Source organism: Primulina huaijiensis, unplaced genomic scaffold, assembly GCF_012295235.1.
Source record: "Primulina huaijiensis isolate GDHJ02 unplaced genomic scaffold, ASM1229523v2 scaffold207088, whole genome shotgun sequence".
In the NCBI taxonomy this organism is placed as follows: Eukaryota; Viridiplantae; Streptophyta; class Magnoliopsida; order Lamiales; family Gesneriaceae; genus Primulina; species Primulina huaijiensis.
In genome coordinates this window covers 1-2,350 of record NW_027354722.1, presented here as the reverse complement: position 1 = coordinate 2,350, position 2,350 = coordinate 1, and the positions used below count along the sequence as shown (strand labels likewise).

Genomic DNA, 2,350 nt, shown 5'->3' with positions numbered 1-2,350 from the left:
TTTATCTGTGAGATGGGTCAACCCTATCGATATTCACAATAAAAATTAATATTTTTAACATAAAAAATAATTTTTTTTTTGGATAACCCAAATAAGAGATCCGTCTCCCAAAATACCGTCGTACATAACTCTAAATTAGATAGATAATCTTAATTTTGTCTCTTTTGTCGTTAGACCAAATGATTGCCCCACGCTTATAATTCCTTATCCTCCTCGTTGACTGCGCCGCCGCAGTGGGAAATCCCGACATCCAACCCCTTCTTCTCTTTTAAGTCCATTGTTGACCCCCAACGGCGCCGTTCTGACCTCCTGGAACTCCTCATCCGACCCATGTTCAAGCTCATTCCGGATCTCTCAAACCTCACCAGTGTGAAACTGCTCTTTGTTTCTCACAACAAGTTCTCTGGCGGGTTCCCGGTTTCAGTTGCCTCGCTCACGAAACTGTAACGCCTCGATCTGTCTTACAACAATTTTTCGGGCAGTATTCCTTTGGGCTTAAACCAGTTGACGCATTTTCTGACGTTGAAGCTGGAAGAAAACTCCTTCACGGGTCCTATTTCGGGTTTGAGCCTGCCGAATCTGCAGGATTTTAACGCTTACGGTAATAGGCTAACGGGGGAGATTCCCGTTTCTGTGGCCGGTTTTTCGGCATCATCGTTTTTCTATAACCCCGTTCTTTGCGGGCCTCCGTTGGAGAAATGTAAAGTGGTCTCCAGCGACCCAAGCCGCCCCGACGGGGCAATGGCGTCGCCGCTGATCCCAAGGACGACGGTAGCGTCATCTCCAACAGCAATGCTGATGGAAACTAGGCCACCGATTAAATCGAAGAATAATCTTGTGACAAAATCAGCTCGTTGGCCATAATAGCCACAATACTCGGCGATGTTTTGGTTCTGGGATTGGTTTCCTTGCTTCTGTTATTCCCAAAAACTATTATCTGGAAAGAATAGTGGGTCGCGGGCGGAGAAAATAGTGTACTCCTCGAGTCCATACCCAAATCCCGCACATCAGTTGAACGAGAGGGGCAAAATGGTATTCTTTGACGAAGAAAGGATGTCTTGAACTGGAGGATTTACTGCGGGCTTCAGCCCAAATGCTATGAAAAGGCGGATTCGGGGCAGCATATAAGGCTATATTGGATGATGGGAACGTGCTGGCAGTGAAGAGATTGAAAGTTTTGAATGTGAATGGGAAGAAGGAATTTGAGCAGCGAATGGAGATACTAGGGAGGCTTAGGCATTCAAATTTGGTGAGCTTGAAGGCCTACTATTTTGCGAGGGACGAGAAGTTGCTTGTTTATGAATACATGCCCAATGGAAACTTGTTTTGGCTGCTTCATGGTAAATTTTGTCAACCTCTCATACAATTTTGAATATGCAGACTTGTAATAAATTTTGGTGAGAAATTTGTATGAATATTATGATGTAACTTGCCTGAGTTGGTGAAAATGCAATTTAGCTATGTTGGTTGGATTTAAACCTGCTTTGCTTTCAGTCAAATAGAGGAAGATGATGATTATCTCTTCAAACTTGTTGGAGACTGAAGAAAATATTTGTGTACCTTGCGAGTTGATCATACTAGTTAGGCTATTAGTACTATAAACTCATGATCCTGATACCTACGGGTGATAACGCTGTTTGATATTATATATTTTTCATTTCCTCTCGCGTTCTTGAAATTGGCTGTACAAGATAACTGATAATTGCTACACTGTTACGTTTCAGTCTCTACATGCTTTGTACTCAAAATGTTTCAAAATTATCCTATTGTTAGCCTGAACAGTAGGCATTTTTCTGTAGGAAAATGTTAAAAAAATTGATTTGAGGGGTTAGTTGTCTTGGTTTATGTTGTTTCGCTATTTTTGTTCTTTCTTCATGGCATATTCTAAGTTTGGTGTTCCACACTATTGGGCATTGTGGCCTTGTTTGATACCCTTGATAGCTGAATCTTGCCTTGTTCTTGAAAACGGCTGCTGTTTAATTTTGCCCCGGATGGAACAATTGAGGCAAAAATTTTGTTCAGAATTGTATAAAACCCGTCTGCCTCGGCTTGCTTGAAATACCATTCTTGGTAGCCGATTTGGGGTTTATTGCACAATAAAGCATTCTGTGTATATTTGTTGTGTGCACAAACTCGTGGCTGCTACACCCCTGTTATTATTATCCACAGTTCTTGGACCGTTTGTTCCATGCTTTCTAAAGGGTTGTGATATCCCAATTCCCAAGAACCATGTTGCAGCCGTTGCTACGTAATAAATTAGATAGCTTGATTCATATTCATACGACAATTTTTTTGTGAATGATGTTCCTGCCTCGGGTTACAGTGGGGTTATTGATTTACCGAGGTGGGT

The 2,350-nt window shown here is 41.9% G+C and overlaps 1 pseudogene; it reads left to right on the top strand.

Annotated features, from left to right (window-relative positions):
- Positions 1-206: 206 nt before the first annotated feature.
- Positions 207-2,344, top strand: LOC140966550 (probable leucine-rich repeat receptor-like protein kinase At1g68400; annotated as a pseudogene).
- Positions 2,345-2,350: the final 6 nt, after the last annotated feature.